General features: G+C 41.4%; 1 protein-coding gene across 1 annotated transcript in view; it reads left to right on the forward strand.

The window, feature by feature from the left end:
• The window catches only part of Sntb2 (syntrophin beta 2), an 83,505-nt gene that overhangs the window by 18,320 nt on the left and 39,887 nt on the right, over positions 1-25,298 (forward strand). The gene's annotated exons all lie outside the window — the stretch shown is intronic.

The raw sequence follows: 25,298 nt of genomic DNA on the forward strand, positions 1-25,298 counted from the left end.
TACCTGGCTAGCTTATGCCCCGGAATAACAACACACAAATTGTATTCTTTTAAACACTGCTTGGCCCATTATATCTAGCCTCTTCTTGGCTAATTCTCACGTATTAATTTAGCCCATTTCTAATGATCTGTGTAGCACCCCAAGGTATGCTTACCAGGAAGATTCTAGCCTACATCCATCCTGGGTCGGAGCTTCATCGCATCTGGCTCTGAGAGGAGCTGCCCTGCATCTGAGCTCACTTCCTCTTCCTCCCAGCATTCTGTTCTGTTTACTCCGCCTATCTAAATTCTGCCCTATCAGATGGGCCAAGGCAGTTTCTTTATTAGCCAATGACCTTCCTCCATCAGAAGGTAAAATCAGAGTCCCTGAAACTGATAGACTGTTGTGAGCCACCATGTGGGTGCAGAGACCTGAACCTTGGTCCTCTGCAATAACAGCAAATGTTCTTAACTGCTGAGTTAATCTTTCCAGCCCTGCTTGTTTTTAACTCTGACTGGCCTGGAACTCAGGGATCTACCTTCTTCTGCCTCGTGAGTGTTGGAGTTGAAGGCAAGGATATTATGCCTGGTGAAAATACTGCTTTGTTGTTGTTGTTGTTTGTTTGTTTTTCAAAACAGGATTTCTTTATGTAGTCCTGACCTGACTGTCCTGAACTCATCTGTAGACCAGGCTGGCTTTGAACTCACAGGGATTCACCTGTCTCTGCCTTCCAAGTGCTGGGATTAAAGGTGCAAGCCACCATGCCCAGTGGGGATCATAGTTTTTGGTCTTTTGTTTTGTTTTATTTATTATGTATACAGTGTTCTGCTTGTACGTATGCCTGCGCAGAAGAAGATCTCATTATAGATGGTTGTAGTCCACTATGTGGTTGTTGGGAATTGAACTCAGGAACCTGGAAGAGCAGTCAGTGCTCTTAACCTGTGAGTCATCTCTCTACCCCGAGGATCACAGTTTTAAGGCCCACCTAGGCTATAGAGTAAGTTCAAGGCAAGCCTAGGAAATTTAATGAGACCCTAGGTAAAATAAAGAGCACTGGAAATATAGCTAAGTGGTAAAAATCTTATCTTGTATGTGCCAGACACTAGGTTCAAGCTCCTGTAGTGCAATACATGGAAATCTTTTAATAGTCTTTAGTAAAGTGTTAATTTGTGAGTTTTTTCTATTGTTTCTAATTATGTGTGTGCATGTGTATGTGTGCATGAGTGAGTTTTCTTTCCCCAACGGCCTGAGGAACCAGATCCCCTTGGAGTTGGAGTCATGCTGGGACCCAGATTCAGGTCCTTTACAAGAGCTGTAAACCCTCTTAACCCTGAATCATTTTTCTTGTCCTGAAGTATTAATTTCAGCAATTTGAAAAAAAAAGGAAAATAACCCTAAAATTCTTTATGAAAGGAATGCATTTTTCAACTTGGGGTGGGAGGGGAAGCATTGCTAAATCACTGGGTATTATCCCAGTTTAGATAGAGTACAAACTGAAAGGAATGTTAATCTGTTCACATTGTTGTACTTACTGCCAAAGACAATGAACTTTAAAAATCTGAGGAAAGAGAAGAAAACCAGAAGCACCTGAGAAATTTTTGTTCTTGAGTTGACAGAAAGAAAAGTTTGAACAGTGTTTTGTACTTACCTGTAAAGTAATGATCTTGAATTTGACTAAAATATCTGTGAGCAGTCTTCATCGTTTATGTAATATAATCAATTCTGCAGATAATTTTCCTAAAATATTTTACCTTAGACTTCTCTTGGCCTGTGGAAGATGAGTTGCACACACAGGATATGAGGAAGTAAATGGATGGATGGATTCTGTGTGATGGGAGGACCAGTTTATGATCTGTTCACTAGTCATGAGCCATCAACTAATGATAAAGGGTGACAAAGTCCATAAAATTCCTACCATGTAGGTATTTATTTATTTTTAAGGATTATTATGTATACAGAGGTCTGCCTACATGTATGCCTGCAGGCTAGAAGAAAGGATGTCTCAACTTAAGGCCATCAGCCTAAAGAAGCCCCTTTAGATTTAAGTTTGGGGAATCCTTAAACATATTTGAGAATAGTCTCAAACTGAAGGAAGACTTTTCAGATGATCTGCCAGCATATGGAAGTTTCAACACTGACCCTCTAGTAATCCGTCTCAGTGAAGTGCCCTGTGGCCCAGGCAATTGTTTTCACTCACCCTCCAGATGACATATTAGTTTTGGCCTTCTGTGTCTTCTGTGTAATTTACATGGAGCTTATTTGTCCCAGTGGTGGTTGTGACTGCTCTGACTTTCACAGGAGATCAAATTCTTAGTGTTTTTGTCATTTTGAAATAGGGTCTCATGTATCCTGTGGCCCAGGCTGGCCTCTGTACTCCTGTGTCAGTACTGCCTACCCAGGTCTTCTTATTCTGTAGTGATGATCTTGCTTTGCTTCCATGCTGTTAGTTTTAAGTTGGCTAGGAATACAGTGTAGAAGACTTCAGTAAAAAGAGTCTTCCTATGCATGCACAGTTGAGTACCCTAAAGGTCAAGTGCTTTCTTCACAGTCCACCCTCAGTTCCACCCTGTCCAGAGACCATTTTACTAGAATTTTTATTTGACAGATATGTCTTCTGTCCCCTTCTAACACAGGAAAGGATCTCTTCTTTTATCTTTTTTCCTTCCCTGTCATGTCCACTGATCCTTAGATGTGCCTTCTGGCATCCTGTTTGGTGAGTTTGATATCACAGCCTTTTATTTGTATAATATTCTTTCCATTTCCTATTCCCTGCATCTGAAACAACACATTTCACATGTATGGCCCCTACTGACCCGAATAAAGAATGTTAAAACCTGGTAACATGAGATGGGTTTGAAAGAGGGAAAACTGAACTATAACTTTCTCTTAAATGAAAAAAGAAAACTAACTTTCTAAGGATGCTTACTAGAAATGCTTTAATGCAACCTGCGTGTTGCTAAACACAATTCATTATATACCATAAAATCCTTCTTTTTATATATCCTATAAACAACTCTGCTTCATTTTTTTGTTTTTTGAGACTGAACCTCTGTAGCTTAGAATGGCATTGAACTTACAATGTAACCATGGTGACTGGTTATTTTTTAGCTTGATTGTCTCTTTTGTTTGATTGGAGTTTGTTTGTTTTTTTTTTGTTGTTGTTGTTATTACATTTACTTGTTATTTGAGTGTACATGAATGACTATATGGAGATCAAAGGACAACTTGATTCTCTACTTCTATATAAGTGCTAGGGATTGAACTTAGGTCCCCAGGCTTGGTGGTGTCTTTACCTCACCAGCCCTGTTTTGTTGTTGTTTTCTTTCTGTTTGTTTTGTTATTGTTTGTTTTTTTGTTTTGTTTTGGGGGGTGGGGACAAGGTCCTAACTGTGTAACCCAGGTCAGTCTTGAACTGGAGGTCCTCTTTCCTTAGCCTCCCAGATAGTGAGTTCACAAGCACATGCCACATGTACAGTTAGTTAGCTGCATTACATTTTGTGTTTTGGTGTGTGTTGTTGGGAATAAACCTGGGACAAGTATACATGTTAAGTAAACACTTCTCTACTGAGCTCCATTCAAGCCTTTCTTAAACTGTCTTTGTTTCCAAGTTTAAGTTATTGTGTCATGTAAACCAGTGAATAGGAAAGCAGATTGAGCTCTGAGCAGTTTTGACATGTTCTGAGAGGAATTTCATCCTTGTGGAGTGAATAGAGAAGATCCTGCAGAGTTTACACAGTAGATGGAGCATATTGTTCCCTAGCAGAGCTGAGGTCAGTTCGGAATCTTCCTTAGAAATTGAAATATTATGACAAGTCTCGAGAGCATTAATAAATGCTCTCAGCACTTAGGAGGCAGAGGCAGGCAGATCTCTGTGAGTTTGAGACCAGCCTGGTTTACAGAGAGAGTTCAGGATAGCCAGAGCTACACAGAAAAATCTTTTTATATGTGCGCATGACAGAGAAGAGAGAGAGAGAGAGAGAGAGAGAGAGAGAGAGAGAGAGAGAGAGAGAGAGAGAGAGAGAACACTCTTATGTACCCCACATACAGGATCCTGGGGAGTAGAAGAGACACCAGATCCCCCAGAACATGATACAGACAGGTTTTTTTTTTTGTTTTGTTTTGTTTTTGTTTTTTTTTGTTGTTTTTTTTCTTGGTTTTTTCGAGACAGGGTTTCTCTGTGGTTTTGGAGCCTGTCCTGGAACTAGCTCTTGTAGACCAGGCTGGTCTCGAACTCACAGAGATCCGCCTGCCTCTGCCTCCCAAGTGCTGGGATTAAAGGCGTGCGCCACCACCACCCGGCCGATACAGACAGTTGTAAACTGCTGTGTGGTAGCTGGGAATTGAACTGGGGTCTTCTAAAAGAGCAGCCAGTGCTCTTAACCCCTAAACTACTTTCCAGCCATGGTTTATTTTCTATACAACTAAAGAAGTCAGGAATGCTGAGGGACAGTTTAAAGCTCTGTACTATTTACATGCCTTTGAATGGAGAATCACTGAATGAAAGGAAAAAAGACATAAGAAGTCACTCAGGAAGTTAAGAGTATGTTTGCCAGAATGAGAAGGGATAAAAGGACTACATTGACTGGAGAGTCTAGTTTTTTGTTGCTTTACTACAAAGGATCTAATTTATTTACTTAAGATGAAACCTCCCGAGATGCTCTTTGAACCTTAGTTTTATTTCTTAGACCCAAAATATCTATCGTTTTTCAGAATACTAATATTCTTCAGAAGATGGGTAGTGATTAAAATAGCTAGCATTCATTAAGCATGGAGAGCTTGCTAGGCCCTGTTCCAACTGCTTTACAGCGGATGCTTCTGCCTCTGAAAGAGATATTCTTATTTCCTCCATAAGTAACTTGAGGCTTTGGGTTCTGCCCAAGAAGGAAAGGTCTGAGAGAAATGCAGGCAATATGGCCCAAGAACCTACATTGTTTACTGAGCTAGCTGTGATGAGGATTCATCGCAAATATTGTTGATGCTAAGATTGTCACGTAAGTAAGAATACGTGCAACTTTGAAGAGCAAAAATGTGCAATGTATTACAGGAAAGGGCACAGTGATAAGAGTATATTATTCCACCCTTCTGGATGCATCTGCAGTACGTGATACTTTGTCACAGGGGTAGCTATAGGAGAACATCCTGTATTCTCATACTGTTCATTCACAGTGATTGTTTAGGTAAGTTCTCAAAGCCCTTTCATCTATTATGTTCTGTTACTGTTAAAGCTCAGTTCCTTTACAGTAAAAAGGGATAAGTTAAATGAAATGAAATAGAAAGAATTTTTTTTTTGAGTTTTTTTAGTTTTGGTTTTTTTGAGACAGGGTTTCTCTGTAGCTTTTGGAGCCTGTCCTGGAACTAGCTCTTGTAGACCAGGCTGCCTCGAACTCATAAAGATCTGACTGCCTCTGCCTCCCGAGTGCTGGAATTAAAGGTGTATGCCACCACCACCCGGCCTTAGAAAAAAATGTTATAAGCCGGGCGGTGGTGGCACACGCCTTTAATCCCAGCACTCGGGAGGCAGAGGCAGGCGGATCTCTGTGAGTTCGAGGCCAGCCTGGTCTACAAAGGCAGTTCCAAGACAGGCTCCAAAGCTACAGAGAAACCCTGTCTCGAAAAACCAAAAAAAAAAAAAAAAAATGTTATACCTGGACAGTGATAGCACTCCAGCACTCAGGAGGCAGAGGCAGGTGAATCTCTGTGGGTTTGAGGCCATCCTGGTCTACAAGAACTAGTTCCAGGTCATCCAGGGCTACACAGAGAAACCCAGTCTTGAAACCCCTTACCCCCAAAAAGGAAATGTTATTGAATCAAATCCTAATATAATCTTCCAGGATACTCTAGAGAAACAATGTTTCTTTTAAGGTATATGTCTGTGTGCATGAGTAGTATGTTTATGCATTTTGTGTGTTTGTGTTTGTGTATATATATGTGTGTGTGTGCGCGCGCATGTGTTTGTATGTATTTGTGTGGGGTTTTTTTTTGGATTTCTTTTTTTTGCTTCCTTGCTCCATTTTTGTTTTGCTTTGTTTGTGACAGTGTCTCAATATGTAGCCCAGGCTTCCCTCTATCTTGCTATATAGACCTGACTGGCCTCAAATTTGCATTGATCCTCCTGATTGTGCCTTCTTTGTGCTGGGATTAGAGGCATGAGCTACCACATTCCATTTTCAAGGTGTTTATTGGCCATTTCAAATGTAAAACTATTTGTTAGCTTTCTATTACTGTTAAAAAAATGTAGATAAATTTATGGTTTGTAATGAGCAGAAAAGTTTATTTTTGCTCAGTGTTCCAGAGAGTTCAATCGATTGAACTGTTGGCCTCAATGCTTTGGGACCTGTGAGGCCAAACGTCTGGTGTGAGAATGTGGTGGAACAAAGCTGCTCCTTATTCTGCCAGAAAGCAGAGAGAGAAGGGGCCAGAGAGCCCAACTTTACTTTGAGAATACGTGCCTAATGACCTGACTTCCTGTGACTATAACCCATCTTCTAAAGATTCCATCATCTACCTGTTTTAGACGCTAGGGGCCATGCTTCAACACATAGGCCTTTGAAGTATAATTAATATATACTTAATATATAGCCAGGCATTGGTGTCTCACGCCTTTGATCCCAGAACTTGGGAGACAGAGACAGGCAGATCTCTATGAGTTTGAGGCCAGCCTAGTTTATAAGCTCCAGGACAGCCAAGGCTAAAGAGAGACCCTGTTTGAGAAGACATTCAACCTATAACAAGACCATTTATCATTATCTGTTTAATCATTCTTCCGTTATTCAACAAAAACTGGAGATTTAAGAAACAAACCAAACAAACAAAAAATGCTGAACTGAAAAAGATTTTCTTTGTGGTTGAATGGTTTTACTTGGATTTACGAATTAGGACTAAGCTGCCAGTGTTTTTAGAATGTATGGAAAACTCTTCGTTTTAGTACTGGACAGGGGGAATCTTCAGCATATCTTACACCTCTATTCCTTCAGCAAGACTAATGTGGTATAAATGAGTGAGACTTGTTTCTTTTTTTTTTTTCCTCCTTTTCCAAGATGGGGTTTCTCTGTGTAACAGCCCTGACTGTCCTGGAACTTTGTAGACTAGGCTGGTCTCAAACTCACAAAGGTGTGTCTGCCTCTGCCTTCCAAGTGATGGGATTAAAGGCCTGCACCACCAAACCCAGCTGTCTATTATCTTCTAAAGTTGATGAAGTCTCTGTTGTAGAGGTGACTTCAAACTCTGCTCTGAAGGAACTGGTTTTTGATGTTTGAGGAAATACTTCATTATTTTTACCTTTGTATTTCCTTAAAGAGGAAGACCCACAACAGGCAAGGCTTTCTTTCAATCTGATAACGCTTCAACTGGTGACTCAGCAGATGACTTCTTTTGACCTTGAGCCTGTGTCCTAGACTTTCCTAGCTGCTTAATCCTAGCTGCTTAAGTTTCTGTGACTGTGACTTCCTCCTTGTCTGTGCCTCTGCCTTTGTGCTGTAAGCCTGCGTGCGCTAGTTCATGTCTGTCTTTTCTGCTTGGGCACATGTATTGTCTTTCCATGACCAAGATTTGACAAGAAAGATTTTTTTAATTTTATGTGTTTGGGTCTTTTGCCTGCATGTAAGTAAGTGCCCATTGAGGCCAGAAAAGTGCCTAGATTCCCTGGAACTGGGACAAAAGAAAGTTTAGAGACAACTTGTGGGTGCTGGGATTCAAAACCTGGTGGTCCTCTGGAAGAGCAGCCAATTAAGTCCATCTCTTCAGCACCATTGTTGTTTTGTTTTTTTTAAGGTTTATTTTTAATTATGCATATGTGGGGGATGAGGGATGTGCTTGTGAGTGGAGGTTCCCACAGAAGTCAGAAGAAGGTATTGAATCTTCTGGAATTGGAGTTCCAGGCACTTGTGAGTCACCTTATATGAATGCTGAGAGCTGAACTTGGGTGCTCTTAACTCTTCAGTCCCAGACAATACTTCTTGGAAGGAGTTCCTGACTAGTGGTGCACAAATTCATACAAGAAACACTATCTGAGCACATGCTCTTTGCTGTGCACTATGCTAATTTCTGAGCATGTAAAAATGTCAAGATTAGCCAGGCAGTAGTGGTGCACACCTCTAATTCCATCACTTGGGAGGCAGAGGCAGGTGGACTGCTGTGAGTTCGAGGCTGTCCTAGTCTACAAAGTGAATTCCTGGTCAACCAGGACTGTTTCACAGAGAAACTCTGTCTAGAAACAAAAACAAACAAACAAAAAATCAAGTCCAGATTGCTGCATTGGGAAAAAAGTAATGATATCCCACATCTTTATAGCTTTACAGTTTCTGAAAATCTCTCTCCATACATTATTTAATCATTGTAATGACTATTTTAAGAAAGCTATCATAATTTTACACACAGAAAAACTGAAACCCAAAGATCTAGGATGGATATGTGGGATGCATAATTTCTTCGACAACCTTTCGAGAAGTAGGTTGGCAGGGGTTTCCACGCTGCTTTCTCAGCCAGTCTCTCCCTGCATCATTACCTGGATGTCTTTGACAAGGAAAAGGTGCCAGTGACTATTCAGGCTCCTCTGTACTGCTTTTGGTGACTCATAAACCATTTGGTGCTTTTATAGTGGACAGCCTGATAAATATTGAGCCTGGTTTTAAGTCTTATGTCTGATAGTCATAAGATGCATTGCCATAGGATGAAAAAGCTCTGACTAAAGGGGTCTGTTTATAGAAACAGATGAAAGGGTTAGGCCTTTGACAGGCCTGGTGGCAGCATGCTAAAGGTTGAGGCAGCCTGAATGACACACGCGACAGATCCCAGCAAAAATGTACCCTTGTCAGATCATTATCTTAGATACGTGTTTGCTGTTTGATCCTCATTCTTTTCTTAAATGGTCATTTGTTATATGTGTGTATATATGTAAGTGCAGACATGCATGTATGTATGAGATCGGATTACAGTATGCTGGAGTTGTTTCTTTCCATCGTGTGAGTGTGTAAGTGCAGACATGCATGTATCACACTGTATGTATGAGTACAGTATGCTGGAGTTGTCTCTTTCCATCGTGTGAGTGTGTGTAAGTGCAGACATGAATGCATCACACTGTGTGTATGAGTACAGTATGCTGGAGTTGATTCTCTCCATAATGTGCATTCTGGAGAGTAAACTCAGGTCGTCACCCTTGGCACCAAAGTATCTGCTAAGCTACCTCACAGGCTCCTCTCAGAGAGAGAGAGAAAGAGAGAGAGGTGGTGGTGGATGTTCATACCACTTTTTTTGGATTCCAGAGATTGAACTCAGGTTTTCAGTCTTGCTTGCGTAAGCATCTCTACTCACTGAGTCCATCTCCACGACTTTTCTTTCTCTTTTCTTTTCAAGACAGGCTGTTACTGTGTATTTCAGGGTGGCCTTGAATTTACTACATAACCCAGGCTGACCTTGAACTCTCTAATCTACATGCTTTAGTCTTTGAAGCACTAGGGTTACAGGTGCCACCATGCCTGGCTTATAGTCAGACAGAATCTTTTTTTTTTTTTTTTTGTCCAATTCATTAATCAGTTGGTTTTTTGAGTCACAGTATCAGGTTGCCTGCCATCAGACATTCAAGAATCCTCTTGCTTCAACTTTCTGGGTGCTAAGTTACAGACATGAGCCCCTTCTCCTAGCTGGCTGCTTATTTGTTTTTGTGGCTAGCCTAACTTGCCATCCTCCTGTTGTAACCGCCAAAGTGCTGGGGTGACAAATGAGTGTCATCACAACTGGCTTTTTTCTCACATTCCAAAGTAGGAGTTAGATGAAATGTTCACTTGCTCTCATACTGGTAAGATTATTAAGATAATCTTAGATAAGACCTGACTACTTCTGTTTTTAGTTATAAAGACCCCAGGAGCAAATGTTTTGGTGCTGGCTGCTGAATAATCTTTACATATGGTAACTGCATGTATCTTAAAGATCAGAAACAATTAAGAAAAGAAGATTAAAGGCTGAGCTTTGTGTGCCCAAGGCCTTGAATTCGGTCCAGGGGAGGATAATAAGAGAGGACAGGGGAAAATGACAAGGGTTTTCTGATTTTTGGGGGGCTTCAGTTTTCTTGGATTATACTTGTGTGTGTGTGTGTATGTGTGTGTGTGTGTGTGTGTGTGTGTGTATGAGAGAGAGTGAGAGAGAGAGAGAGACTCCACATAGTATACCCTTCTTAGTACTGGGCATGAAAACCAGGGCCTTTCACATGGTAGACAAGCCTACTAATTACCACTACATCTTTAACTCCACAGTGAGTGGTGGCACACACCTTTAATCCCAGTACTCAGGAGGCAGAGGCAGATGGATCTCTGTGAGTTCAAGGCCAGCCTGCTGCTCTACAGAGTAAGTTCTAGGACAGCCAAGGCTACAAAGAAACCTTGTCTCAAAAAACAAAAGAACATTTTTTTTTTTTTTTTGAGCCTGCCCTGGAACTCGCTCTGTAGACCAAACTAGCCTCGAACTCAGAGAGCATTTCATTAATCTTATAAAATGCGATCATTTATAGGGCTATATGGAGTTTAGATATGTGCTTAACTACAGTAATGAATCTTTCTCCTTTCCTAGAATAATCTCCTGGAAGCAGAGGAGGACTTGCCATGCACAAAGATAAATATAATCTCTGGATAAGCACTCTTACTGATTTGTAAGATGCTGTTATTAACACGTGGGCTGTCACTTCCAAGGACAAACTCGCACACATCCAGAGCTGTTCCAGAGCTGGGCATAATGATGCATGTCTGTAGTCCCAACACTTGGGAAACTGAGGCAGGAAGCTAGAAAATCAAGCCCAGTTTTTATTACATAGTGAATTTGAGGTCATCCTCAGCTACTTAGTGAGACTCTTCTCAACCAAATAGGGACTGGAGAAATGACTCAGCTGAGTTCTTGCACAGGTTGTCCTGACTTCCCCAAAGATGCTGTGGCATGTGTATATACACAAGTGTATAGGCAGGTGAATAAATAAAGTGTCATTGTTTGTTATTCTAACATCTCTAATTTACCCTGGCTCTGTAAGAATGAGGTGAGAGGAGCTGGACAGAAGTGGTGGGTCCTTGTAATGCCGCTGTTCTGAAGGTGGAAGCAGGAAGATTGCAAGTGAAAAGCCAGACAGAAATACCATGAGGAAGCTGGTTCAAAGAACAAGAAAGCCAGGCAGGTGGTGCAGCCCTTCATCCCAGCACTCAGGAGGTGGAGGACCAAGGTTTGATTCTTAGAACCCACATGACAGCTCACAGCTGTTTGTAATTCCAGTTCTAGGGATTCTGATGTCCTCTAAGGACTTCTATTGGTACACAAGAACACACATAGTACATTCAAGCAAACGTGCACTTAAAGGGGGGAAAAGAGTAATATTTTCTGTCTCCCTTTTTTTTTTGAGATGGGGTTTCTCTGTAGCTTTGGTGCCTATCCTGGAACTAGCTTTTGTAGACCAGGCTGGCCTCGAACTCACAGAGATCCGCCTGCCTCTGCCTCCCGAGTGCTGGGACTAAAGGCGTGCACCACCACCACCCAGCTTTAAATAAGTCTTTAAAGATTTACTATGATTTATGTGTAAATGTGTTTGTGTGTGTAACTGCAGAGGCCAGAAAAGGTTGTTCGTCCTTGAAGCTGGAGTTACAGGCAGTTGTAAGCCACTTTACAAGGGTGCTGGGAACTCAATTTTGGTCCTCTGGAAAAGGTAACAAGTCTTTTTGGTTTTTCTAGACAGGGTTTGTCTGTATAACTTTGGAACCTATCCTGGAACTCGCTCCGTAGACCAGTCCAGCTTTAAACTCACAAGAGATCCACATGCCTCTGCCTCCTGAGTGCTGGGATTAAAAGTGTGTGCCACCATTGCCCAAATTTATGAAAACACTTTTTAAATTTTTATTTATATATATTTTAGGTATGAGTGCTCTGTCTGCACATATGCCTGCCCGCAGACCAGAAGAGGGCATCCGATCCTATTATAGGTCTGGGAAAGCAGCCAGTGCTTTTAACCATTGAGTCGTCTCTCTGGCCCACAGTATATCTATTAGCTTCTGATCTCTTTTCCCTTGCTTTCTTTGGGTAGGGTTTCACATATGCTAGACTGGCACCCAACTTTCTATATAGTTGAGGATGACCTTGAACTTCTGATTCTTCTTCCACGTCTAGGATTAAAGAGCCACTTAAGTTACATGCCACTACACATAGCTTTTAAAAAGTATGTGTGTGTGTTTATCACATGTGTGTAGACCATAAGAGGGTGTCAGATCCACTGGAACTGTGGAGTTAAGGCAGTTGTGAGCTCCCAACATGGGTTCAGGAACTGAACTTTGCACCTCTGGAAGAGCAGTTTACACTCTTAGCTGCTGAGCCATCTTTCCAGGCCCAGAGCAAACATTTTGAAAGAAGACTTGATGACTGTTGCTGATCTACTGTCTGTGTGTTTATATATATATATTTTTTTTTTTTTTTTTTTTTTTTTTTTTTTTGGTTTTTCAAGACAGGGTTTCTCTGTGGTTTTGGAGCCTGTCCTGGAACTAGCTCTTGTAGACCAGGCTGGTCTCGACCTCACAGAGATCCGCCTGCCTCTGCCTCCCAAGTGCTGGGATTAAAGGCGTGCGCCACCACCGCCCGGCCTGTGTGTTTATATTTGAAGAGTTGGTGTAGACCGAAGCTAGCATTGGGTTTCTTTTCTTTTGTTTTCTTTCTTTCCTTCTTCTTTCTTTTCCGAGACAGGGTTTCTCTGTAGCTTTGGAGCCTGTCCTGGAACTAGCTCTTGTAGACCAGGCTGGTCTCGAATGCAGAGATCCGCCTGCCTCTGCCTCTGCTAGGATTAAAGGCGTGCGCCTCCACTGCCCAACTAGCATTGGGTTTCTAATTTGGGCAACTAATGATATCACTAACTGTGTCAAGTAATTTAAACATTGGAGGTATGATGTTGGAGAGAAGAGTTGAGTTTGGACATCTTGTAAATTAGGAGTGTACTTAGTTACATGCAAAAGAAGACACAACCAAGAAAGGCGTAAGTGTCAAAGAATGTTTTAAGAGGTCTGAAGTTGGTTCTTAAAGGACTGAAGCAACACCTTATGATGTCATGTTTGTTATTTGTAGTGAGTTTGTTTGTATTATAGTTGTAGAGTCTGACACATCTAAAGCTGCTTTGAGACAGAAGTTCAAAGTAGAAAGAGAGAGAGAGAGAGTTCTGGTGGGATCTGTTCTCTGTATCAAGAGACTAAATGTGGTGACTCGTACCTATAATACGTCATTTGGGAGATGGAGGCAGGAGAATCACCTCAAGTTCAAGGTCAGCTTTCTTTTATATATAGTGAGAGGCCAGGCTGGGTTATAGAATAAGATACTGTCTCTAAACAAAGGAAGGAAGGGAAGGAGTGATGGCTTTCTTAAATGCAGCATGTTTCAGCTGTGAAAAATCTTTTATTGACTAACAGTGAGCCTGCAGCAAAGATTACAGAAGTATGTGATTAATTTTAGCAGAAAGAGCTGAGGATTAGAGAGTCAGGTATCTTCAATGAACTCAAGTTTTTAAGTATCTATAAAACCTCAGATAAGGCTGGACTATGGTGACACACACCTTTAACCCCAGAACTCAGAGACACAGGCCGATGGGTCTCTGAGTTCAAGACCAGCCTGGTCTACAAAGCAAGTTCCAGGACAGCCAAGGCTATAAAGAAACCCTGTGAATGTTGAAGGTAGGGGTGGAGGGGAAACCTCAGATAAGAATAAGAAACTCTTCATTATTTAGCCTTGGGTTCCGTACAGAACTATAGTTGGTTGATAGTGTGAAGGATTAACTGGCTTAATGATAATTAGATTAGTACGTGGAAGGGCCATCATGGAGGAGCTAGGGTGTAAGAATGTGTGTTTGTTTAGTGTCTGATTTTGTACAGATGTCACACCGAGGAGTATTCTTATATACTCCTGGAATTATAAACCTCCCCAAAGGGTGAATGAGTAATGATACTGCAGTGTGTGATTTATATTTAGCTGAGACTCTTAATAGCATGTAATAGCAATATAACAGTCATTACACAGATGATTATAATACAAGCTTAGAGATTAAGTAATTTGTTTATGGTTGGGTAGTGAGTCAGTAATAGAGCTGGGACAGAGTGAGGAGGATTTCAGATCTCTGAGGCAGTGATGTGTGTGTTCCAGGTATATTAGAAAGAGCCCTCCTCATTTGGTTGTATCTTTTTTTTTCTAATATTTAATGGTTTGTATCAACCAGCTGGGTTTGGTAGTGCCTCATGAGGCAGAGGCAGATGGATATCTGAGTTTAGGACAGCCAGGGCTACACAGAGAAACCTTCTTTCAAAAAAGACAAAAAACAAAATTTTACCAACCATAAATAATTCTAAAAAAAACCCATCATTTATTTAAGCTTCTTGGTGGTTTTATGTTAACAAATATATCAAATATATTTTCTTTTTTTTTTTTGTTTGTTTGTTTGTTTGGTTGGTTTTTTTTGAAACAGGGTCTCTCTGTAGCTTTGGAGCCTGTCCTGGAACTAGCTCAACCAGGTTGGTCTCAAACTCACAGAGATCCACCTGCCTCTGCCTGAGATTCTCCTATTTTTATCATTGTGATTATTTTGGGTAGTCTCCTACATCCCAGTCTGGCCTTAAACTCACCAGTAGGCAAGGATGACCTTGAAATTCTAAACCTCCTGCTTCCTCTTCCTGAGTTCTGATATTACAGGTGTGTACTGGAGTTGGAGCTTGGTTTCATATGTACTTGGCAGTCTTTTACCAACTGAGCTATATCCCCACCAACCTCCTCTGGTATTTTTTATTTAGTATTCTTCTGTAAGAAAGAGCTTATTCTTTCCTGTATTTACTTAGTTATTTGTTTATATCAGCATGAACTCGTGGTTTTTATTTTATGGGTTATAATCCCTACCATTCTACTAATAATTTTTTTTTGTTTGTTTGTTTTTTTTTGTTTTTCGAGACAGGGTTTCTCTGTGGTTTTGGAGCCTGTCCTGGAACTAGCTCTGTAGAACAGACTGGTCTCGAACTCACAGAGATCCACCTGCCTCTGCCTCCCAAGTGCTGGGATTAAAGGCGTGCGCCACCACCGCCCGGCTGTCTACTAATAATTTTAATGGTGGAATTGTTCTACTCTTTGTTTTCATTATAATTTAACCAAGGAAACTAGTAAAACATTGTTATTTATTGTTATTGATATATAAATATTACACTATAGCTCAACGTTCAGTGTTGGTCTCAGTGTGCTGCAGCCACAGTCCTCCATTATGTTGTATAAGGAGGAGAGAACACAGTCAAGCACATCTTTGTCTTTAAGATCTCCTCTTCCTGAACTTGGTTATTCCATCAAATTGTTCAGAAAATCTCTAACGACAATAAAAGCCTGGCAGTTACAAATAGCAATTCTTTGTGCAATTTAAAAGTTACAAAGTGATTGCAGATATGGAAACTTGGATGAAGTTCTTATTCCCAGTGGTGGCTCTCCCTGGATGTTCAGGATGGAGTGCTTGCTGACCCCGTGAAGGCAGCTATTGTGCTGGGTTAATACCATGTTTCCGTCCAGTGTATCACTCAGTGTGCTGATCTAAAACAAACCATCCGGTCTATCCAGCTAGTCCAAGATACATCCACTTAGGAGCAAAGAAAGAGATGAATTTCCTTGTACTTTACTGGCTAGAGCTTTTTTTTGTTTAATGGACATTTTGTGTAGTATTTTCCTAAGTATTTTTCATTGTTTTGCTAGCGTTACATTCAGTTATATGTAACATTTTAATTTTATATTTCTATAGCATTTTTATTATGTTTTACATCCCAGTTTCTATTTTATCTGCTGGCCTAAAGTTTTTTGGGGATTGCTTTTTTTTTTGGAGGTGAGACATAGCTTTCCTTTTGTTTATTTTTTTTTAGTTAAGTTTCTGTGAGTCAGGGCCTCATAGCCCAGGCTAGCCTTAAACACCTCATTCTCCTGCCTCTACTTCCTGAGGTGATAGGCATGGACTGTCATATCTGGTCTAATCTTGTGGTGTTTTATTCTTGTGGGTGTGTCATCAGGAAAAGCAGAATAGATGACAAAACACGGACATGACAAGTGCCAGGGTGGTGATCTACGATGATCCGGGAATTATAAATAAAAAAACTGTATGCTGTTAAAAATTGGTCTTTTGTGAAGGGGAAGACAAAGCACAATTAGCTTGCTATTTTTTGGGAGCTGTCTGGAGTCCCATCTCCAGATGTCTTACATGATGATGTCATTCTACAGACCATTTATATTCAGTGCCTGCTGTCATTTACACAGCTCATATATGTAAGTGTATGTATCGGGTAAGTTTCTTAGTTGGTATTAGGGTTAGCATTACATTTTTATATGTTCTCAGTGGGGTTATGAAAAAGTAAGAAAAAGAATCCAGGCAGTGGTGGTGCACACCTTTAATCCCAGCACTTAGGAGGCAGAGGTAGGCAGATCTGTGAGTCAGAGGGCAGCCTGGTCTAAGAGCGAGTTCCAGGACAGTCAGAGCTATACAAAGAAACCTTGTTTTGAAAAACAAAACAAACAAAGTCATCTGCTATAGAGTGCTTGCTAATACGCAGGGTTTCCTGGACTCTGTTCTCAGCAGTGTGGTGCTGTATGTAGTTCATCGTGAGAGACGGTATTATTTCAATAAAAGTTTTTACTTCTTCTTTTCTCAAAGAGGGGAAAACTCTTGAGGATAGTTGTGGTGATTTCTAACATATCTGTAATTCCAGCACTTTGGAATCAAAGCCAAGAAGATCTCAATTTTGAGGTCAGCATGGCCTTGTAAAAAAAGTTTAAAAGGGCCGGGCGGTGGTGGCACACGCCTTTAATCCCAGCACTTGGGAGGCAGAGGCAGGCGGATCTCTGTGAGTTCGAGACCAGCCTGGTCTACAAGAGCTAGTTCCAGGACAGGCTCCAAAACCACAGAGAAACCCTGTCTCGAAAAACCAAAAAAAAAAAAAAAAAAAAAAAAAATGGCCGGGCGGTGGTGGCGCATGCCTTTAATCCCAGCACTTGGGAGGCAGAGGCAGGTGGATTTCTGTGAGTTCGAGACCAGCCTGGTCTACAGAGCTAGTTCCAGGACAGGCTCCAAAACCACAGAGAAACCCTGTCTCGAAAAACCAAAAAAAAAAAAAAAAAAAAAAAAATTTAAAAGAACTTTTTTTTTTTTAAAAAAAAATCTTTTACATGATCAGAACATTTCACTAAGTGTAGTAGCACAGACCTATAATTTCCAATACTCAGAAGGTTGAGGCAGGAGGATGGCAAATTCAAGATCAACATGAGCTATATATATGTCACCCAAAAAGGTAAACGGAAAAAGAAACAATACATTGTTTCATATAAAGCAGTATTTCTTTGTAGATAAAGAAGCAGGAAAAGCATACTTAACTACCAAAAAAAAAAAAAAAATCAGGAAGGCCAAAGAAAATAAGTATAAATTGAGGTAGGTGTGGTGGCCTGTACTTGTGATCCCTGCACTTAACTTGCAGAGACAGGAAGATTATTGCAAGTTCAAGGGCAGCCTGGGCCCTGTCAAAAAAAAAAAAAAGCAGAACTCCAGAGAAGAGGCCAGGAAGATCTGCAGATCTGCAGTGATGAGGAGAACAGCAGATCTGGTGGTGGTCTTCTGCCCTCCTCACCTTCAATCCTCTGAATAAGATGATTTAACTAGAGAGAGGAGGAGGGCAACGAGTAAGTGTGGATCAATATCGAAGGAAAGCGATTTCCTGTTTCTTTATTGCTGTAAGGGTCTTAAATAATCACACTTACTGTGTGGCAGTTTCCAAAGGCGGATTTACGGTGGCTGTCTTCTCACAAAAACACCTAAAAATGCCAACCTAGAATGTTTAAAATACATTCATGTATTCTGTTACAGTTTGAGGGAACTTTTACAGAGAAAAAAAGTTAAAAATCTATTTAAGAAGTATTTATTTTATGAATAGCCCACAGCTACTTAACCCTATTAGATTGGTAGGTAAAAGCCTACCGAGAAGAAATTATACCGTAAAAAGCCCCGATTATTTCAGTATAGTTGGGGTTTGTGTGTTTATATATGTGAAGGTGTGAAAACTGGTGTTTCTGTGCTAATATAATAACCATGTAGAATCGAGCTGAGGACAGTAAAACCTTTTTTGTCAGTTTGCATAAAGTCCTTAAAAAAAAAAAAAAAGCCCTGTTTTGTTTTTCCTTTCTTTGTTTCCCCTTTCCCCAAGCAGGGTTTCTTTGTGTAGCCTTGGTTTTCCTGGAACTCACTCTGTAGACCAGACTGGCCTCAAATTCAAAACAGATCTGCCTGCCTCTATTTCCCAGTGCATGCACAACCACTACCTGGCCCTTGTTTGGTTTTGAGACAAAGTCTCATTATGTAGCTCTGGTCGGCCTGCAACTCACTATGTGGACCAGGCTGGGTTGGAATTCACAGAAATCTACCTACCTCTGCCACCCTGGTGGTGCTGGTATTTGCTACCATGCCTGAATTTTAATTCCTGGGGGCAAATTTCCTCTCTTTCTTACTTCTGGTTTATTTTTACGTATTCCACCATAGCCCACAGATTTAAAAGAAAACCTAAATTCTTTGTCTTCCTAGTAGTAATTTGAGATCTTTAGAGAATAGTTGTGGCCTGTCTGGCACATGCCTTTAATCCCAGCACTCGGGAGGCAGAGGCAGGCGGATCTCTGAGTTTGAGACCAGCCAGAACTATATAAAGACTGTGGAGGGTGAGAGTAGTTCTCCATTGATGTGCATAGGGCTTTGGTTGCACTAGAAAGGAAGCGTGTATAATAAACTGAATGGAGAATTCTAGGACCCAATAGACCGCATTTGCTTCCCCCACCCACCTTCTTCCATGATTAAGTAGATCCCTGGGTTTGCACATGCTAGGCAAGTATTCTACCACTGAGCCAGAGACACATCACGTTCCAGAAAGTGTTGCGATCCTGTCTTATATGGGTAAGTGCACATCCTGCTTCTCAAGACAGTCTCTTTTTCTCACTAGCTCTTCCCCTGTAGGGGTCTGGCATGAACAGGTCTGTAAGTTACTTCCTCATGCTAGGACAGAGTCTGTGACTACAGCAGCCTAAGGAAGGAAAGGTTTATTTGGATTGTAGTTTAGGCACAGTACATCGGGGTATGTCATGGCAGCAGGAGCTTGAGGCAGGTGGTTGTGTGCGCACACTCAGGAAGCACAAGATGAACACTAGTCCTCAGTTCAGTTTCTCCTTTTTATTCTCGGGCCCCTGTCCCACAGAAAGCTGCTGCCTAAGGTGGGTCTTCTTATCTCAGTTAACCTAGATAGCCCCTCACATGCATGCCCAGATCTTGTTTACCAAACCCTGTCAAGTTGACAGTTTTAACTGTCACGCCAGACTATATGATAAAATGATAAGGTAATAGGACATTTAGGAGAAAACAGGGTACACCAAGAAATATAATTCAGTGAGAGAGTGTGAGATACGAAAATAAAGGAGGGATTCTATGGAGGGAGGCAGGGAGGGTGGAATTACAAATGGGGTTAAAGACAACATTATATTTTCTGTCATGCAGAGTCTGCATTTAATAATAATAAAGAGCCGGGCGGTGGTGGCTCACACCTTTAATCCCAGCACTCATGAAGCAGAGGCAGGTGGATCTCTGTGAGTCTGAGGCCAGCCTAGTTTGCAGAGCAAGTTCCGGGACAGGCTCCAAAGCTCCACAGAGAAATCCTGTCTCGAAAAACCAAAAAAAAAAAAAAAAAGAAGAAGAAGAAAAAGAAAAAAATGTAAACATCTGTAAGTCACGGGTCTGGCGAGATGCTCTTGCAGAGGACCTGAGTTTTAGTCCATGCACCCACCCATATGGTGGCTCACAATCATCTATATAATGAGATTTGATGATGTGGGATTCCCCTCTGTATGCTGTGAATATGTTTTATTACCACTGGTTAATAAAGAAGCTTCTTTGGCCTATGGCAGAGCAGAATAGAGCTAGGTTAGAAAACTAAACTGAGTACAGGGAGAAAGAAAGCAGAGTCAGGGAGATGCCATGTAGCTGCCGAAGGAGAAAGACTCCGGAACCTTACTGGTAGGCTACACCCTCATGGTGATACATAGATTAACAGATGTGGGTTAATTTAAGATGTAAGAGCTAGCTAGGAATATGCCTAGGTCACTGGCCAAACAGTATTGTAATTAATATAGTTTTTGTGTGATTTTTCTGGTCTGGGCACCTGGGAAATGAATGTCTCCACTTACAATCTGGTGTCCTCTTCTGGCTTGTGACACACATGCAGACAAAACAATGTATATGTAATTCATAAATAAATCTTAAAAAATAACTTTTATCTTGAAGATAATGGATGACTCAAGATTGTATTAGATATTGTCATTAATCTGCCTCTTAAAAACAAAACAAAACATGAATTTCCTGCTTGCTTTTTTTGTTGTTGCTGTTTTTCAAGGCAGGGTTTCTCTGTGTAACAGCCCTATCTGACCTGGAACTCACTCAGTAGACCGGGCTGGCCACGAACTCACAGATAATCCACCTGCTTCTGACTCCCAAGTGCTGGGATTAAAGGCATGTGCCACCATCACCAGGCTAGAAGATAATGTTTTTTGTTGAGTTTCAGTGGGCATATATATAGTTTTTTCTTTTTTCTTTTTTTTTGGTTTTTTCAAGACAGGGTTTCTCTGTGGCTTTGGAGCCTGTCCTGGAACTAGCTCTTGTAGACCAGGCTGGTCTCGAACTCACAGAGATCCGCCTGCCTCTGACTCCCAAGTGCTGGGATTAAAGGCATGTGCCACCATCACCAGGCTAGAAGATAATGTTTTTTGTTGAGTTTCAGTGGGCATATATATAGTTTTTTCTTTTTTCTTTTTTTTTGGTTTTTTCAAGACAGGGTTTCTCTGTGGCTTTGGAGCCTGTCCTGGAACTAGCTCTTGTAGACCAGGCTGGTCTCGAACTCACAGAGATCCGCCTGCCTCTGCCTCCTGAGTGCTGGGATTAAAGGCGTGCGCCACCACCGCCCGGCCATATATAGTTTTTTCATCTATTAAAACATCAGGTGGAATCAAACAGCTTTCTTCTCATATCTGGGCATAGGAAAGATCTCCTCTCTGCCAATCCTTCCAAGAAAATACACTCACATACCCACTAGAAGCATGTCTGTCTTTTACCTTACTCCAGATCCAATTAAAGTTGACAATCATGATTAGCCATAACATATCACTTTGGACATGCTCAGAGTATAAAATAGCAAAATCTGGCTTTGGGGAAAACAATTTATCCATGTTTATTTAGGAATCTTGAAAATTTCTTTGACCCAGTAATTAATTTCTCCCAAAAAATGTTCATTGCAGCTCATTAAAGCTAAATACCCAATAATTAGGGAATAGCTTAGTAAATTATGATGAACACAATGGAATGTGATATGGTGATTCTTGAATAATACTTAAGAATTGATGTGGAAAATCTAATACCAGAAAGTTTGGAAAATATAACACTAGAAAGTTTAGAAGATAAAGTAAAATTGGGATTTTATTTCCTTTCAGCATTTTTTATTTAATTATCTTGGATGGAAGAAAAGGGATTGGACTTAGTGGTTAAGAGCACTACTGGCTGCTTTTGCAGAGAACCTGAGTTTGGTTCCCAGCATCCACTTTGTTGGTTCACAGCCACATATAACTCCAGTTCTAGGGGATCTGAGGCCCTCTTTTGGCCTTTGTGGGTATTGAATGCTAGGGGTACACATACAGACAAATAGGTACACATGAATAAATAAAAATAAACATTTTACAGGAACTGGAGAGATGGCCCAGTGGTTAAGAGCATTGACTTCTCTTCCAGAAGACCTGGGTTCAGTTCTTAGTGCCCACATGACAGCTCACAACTGTCTGTAATTCCAGTTCTAGGGAATTACACCCTCACACAGACATAAATGCAAGCAGAACACCAATGTACACAAAAATCATTTTATTAACGTTTATTAATTACAATTATTTTGTGTGTGTGCAGAGGTCAGAAGACAACTTGCTGGAGTCCTTTCTCTCCTTCCTCTGTGGAGTCCCTGAGAATGAGGTCCTCAGGCTTGGTGGCAAGCACCTTTACCAGCTGAACCGTCTCATAACAGCTGTGTTTTTGGTCATTTGAAAAGGAGAAGGGGCAAGTGGTGTTGGCACACGCCTTTAATTCCAGCACTAGGGGGACAAAAGCAGGCGAATCTATGTGAAATAGTGGCCAACCTGGTCCACAGATCCAGTCCCAGAACAGCCAGGACTGCACAGAGAAACCCTACCTCAAAAGACCAGAAAAAGGAGAAGGCATTAGACTGATACTTTTCAGTATGGATGGGAGCGCTTTCACTTTGGTTTTTTCTTCTCATGTTTTTCTGGATGGAACCTAAAGCCTCAAGGCCTAGACAAGAATTCTAAGACTACGTAGAGACTTACCCTTGTTTTTAATAAGTGATCAACACAGGTAAGATAGAACATTAGCTCTAACGTCTGAGCACTTAGAGCAGTGACAAACAGGGGTGTGTGGTTATTCTGAGGATGACTCCACCCTATCCATATAAAGGGATTTTCTGTGTAGCCTGGCTGTCTAGACCAGGCTGGCCTCAAATTCAGAGATCTGCCTGCCTCTGCCTCCTGAGTGCTGGGATTAAGGGCATGCACCGCTATTGCCCATGAATTTTTTGTTTGTTTGTTTGTTTGTTTTTCGAGACAGGGTTTCTCTGTGGCTTTGGAGCCTGTCCTGGAACTAGCTCTTGTAGACCAGGCTTGCCTCAAACTTACAGAGATCCGCCTGCCTCTGCCTCCCAAGTGCTGGGATTAAAGGCATATGCTACCACCACTCGGCATCGCCCATGAATTTTTAATCCTCTTCTTTCCACTACTTGAGTGCTGGGATTACAGGCATAAATCACCATGCTTGGTTTGTGAGGTGCAGAATGTCAGACCAGGGGCTGTATGCATGCTAGGAAAGCAGTCTACTACCTGGGCTGCTCTTTCAATACAGTGGCCATTAGGTGTGTGTCTGCTTTGCTTTTGTTTTAGCATGTTTGTAGTAATCATAGTATAGATGGTAATCCTGAGTAGATCATTAAGGACTCTTCTAATCATTGTACTTTTCAAGGGTACTCGTTTAGAATGGCTTTGTTTCCCCCATTTGGTAGCCCAGTAACTGGCATGGTGCTGTAAGTGTTCAAAAGCATGGCTCTGCCATTGGCATTGATTGAAACCCTTAGGAATTTCTACCAAGTTCTCGTGACCTAATCCTCTCCTAAAAGCACAGAGCTCAAGTGTGTATTGAAATGCCTGAGTCAGCTGCACAAGAGATATACTGGCTACACTCCTGCTCATTCTTTCAGGATGAAAAGTCTCCCTGGTGACCCAGGCAGCAAGCGTTTACTCTCTCCACCCAGAAGTGCATTTATAAAAACATGCAGGAAAAATACACACATATGCAAGTATCTGCACTATATCTATATGGCAGCATTAGAATTATTTTCCTCCGTATGCTTGGTTTCAGCAGATATCGGTGTGGTGTTTTTTGCTTGTTTCATTTGTTTGAGACAGGGTCTCACTTTGTAGCTTTGGCTGTCCTGGAACTCTCTAGACCCACCCATCTGGCCCTGAACTCACAGAAATACACCTGCATCCAGATCAAGCCATCTGGCCCTGAACTCACAGAAATACACCTGTCTCTGTATCCCAAATGCTTAGATTAATAACATATGACAATGGCTTCATCTCTTCTACTGATTAGGGTTAATTTTTAAAACTTTCTCCGGGTTTCTAAGTCAGGAAGGCAAAGAAAGGCACCTGCTGTTTATCGTATATTCACCGTGTGCCTGGAGCTTGCACTTGTGTAGAATCACTCTTGTTTTTAGGTGAGGACCTTAGAAGTAGCAGGTAAAACCAGAGAGCTTTGAAGCTGTAAGAACTGAACCAGGCAAGGCCACAGCTGTCTGAATCGGCAACTGCAAGTCCACCACCATCAGCAGGTTTAGGTTGCAAGAGCCGAAGTCTGAGGGAATTCGGAGCCACTAAGGGAACTTGTATAAATCTCTGTCCATCTAAAGAACTCAAGAGTCAAAGGTTGAGATGGAATTTTGCTCCTCAGAGAGGCTGCATAGCAAGTACCTCACCTCCTCTCCTTGCATCTCTCCAGGCCTCCCACTTCTCGCCCCTCCTTAAAAGCCCTTCTCCACCTGGGTCCTCCCCACCACTTCCTGTCAGCTACTTGCTAATGCAACCTCCTGACTGCAGGGGAATTTTATTTAATCAAACACATCTTTGCATCATTAAACAAATGTTCCACAGCATAAGCAAAAGTAACACCTAGCCAGGTGGTGGTGGCACAGTCTTTAATTCCAGCACTTGGGAGGCAGAGGCAGGCCTATCTCTGTGAGTCCGAGGCCAGCCTGGACTACAAGAGCTAGTTCCAGGCCAGGCCTCAAAAGTAACACGCCTTAAAATAATATTCTCCAACAAAGGTATCTCCATTGTGTTGTAGAAGTGTTGGGTGTTCATAAAAAACCATTATTGAATGGCCTAGAGGGGGTGGAAGATAATGACCAGCTGAGTGCTGACACATTATTAAAGAAAATACAAGTAGTAAATACAGTAAGCATAATATACTGCCATTGTGCAAAATTGGTGGATAGACGTACAAATGTGGCTGTTCTTTCATTGTGCTTTTTTTTTTTTTTTTTTGGGGGGGGGGTTTTCGAGACAGGGTTTCTCTGTGGCTTTGGAGCCTGTCCTGGAACTAGCTCTGTAGACCAGGCTGGTCTCGAACTCACAGAGATCCGCCTGCCTCTGCCTCCCGAGTGCTGGGATTAAAGGCGTGCGCCACCATCGCCCGGCGTTCTTTTATTGTGCTTAACACATGTAGTACCTTTCCATGATCACACAGTAGTTACCTTTAGTGATGGAAATCTATCATTATTATAAAACCTAGTACTCCTGAGTTTTGTTTTATGTGAAAGTGTATCAATTATACTTCATTCAAAACCTAAAACCTGGGGCTGGAGAGATGGCTCAGCGGTTAAGAGCATTGCCTGCTCTTCCAAAGGTCCTGTGTTCAATTCCCAGCAACCACATGGTGGCTCACAACCATCTGTAATGAGATCTGGTGCCCTTTCTGGCCTATAGGCACACATATAGACAGAATATTGTATACATAATAAATAAATAAATATTTTTAAAAAACCAAACCTAAAACCTGAAGCTTTTTGAGCACAACTATGACACAAGTGGAAAATTCCATACCTGACTTAATATAGCCATCTAGATGAAGATGCTCTTGCCTAAGTCGCCTTCAAGCATATGTATACTGTTTATATGAAAATGGA

The sequence above is a fragment of the Chionomys nivalis genome, chromosome 21 (genome assembly GCF_950005125.1).
Source record: "Chionomys nivalis chromosome 21, mChiNiv1.1, whole genome shotgun sequence".
In the NCBI taxonomy this organism is placed as follows: Eukaryota; Metazoa; Chordata; class Mammalia; order Rodentia; family Cricetidae; genus Chionomys; species Chionomys nivalis.